Genomic DNA, 555 nt, shown 5'->3' with positions numbered 1-555 from the left:
ATATATATATATATATAACTACAAAGTAGGTACTATTTTTACCATTTCTCATTTTACAGATGTGAAACTTAAGCACAGAGATGTTAAGTAACTGGCTCAAAATCACACAGCTTAGCAGCTTAGTAGACTGTACAACCAAGTTTTGAACCCAGTCAGTCTGGCTCCAGAGACCATAGGCTCCTACTGCACTTTAGGGGAGCAAGCAGGGGATGAGGGAGAGGAGGGGCTGAGAGGGCTCATCCTCTCTCTCCTCTGGGGGCTCAGGGGGGAGGTGCACCCCCAGGAGCTGCAGGTAAAGGAGCAGTGGTAGCATTCCGTGGGCCCACTAGCTATCAGTTGCTCTTGCCTCATCTACACGAGGAAACTGAGGCTCAGAGAAGTTCAGAAACTCCTGCCCGAGGTGTCATAGCTAGTTAGTGGCAGATACTGGATTCAAGTATCTGCAGGAACAAATAACCTCAAAGCCCACGAATTGTTATCATGACGGCTGCATCCCAATGCTGTCACTAACTCAAACTTCCGGGGCACATATTGTTTGGTAAGGGGATGTCAGCA

The sequence above is a fragment of the Hipposideros armiger genome, unplaced genomic scaffold, assembly GCF_001890085.2.
Source record: "Hipposideros armiger isolate ML-2016 unplaced genomic scaffold, ASM189008v1 scaffold_47, whole genome shotgun sequence".
Classification (NCBI taxonomy): Eukaryota; Metazoa; Chordata; class Mammalia; order Chiroptera; family Hipposideridae; genus Hipposideros; species Hipposideros armiger.
This window is presented reverse-complemented; position numbering follows the sequence as displayed.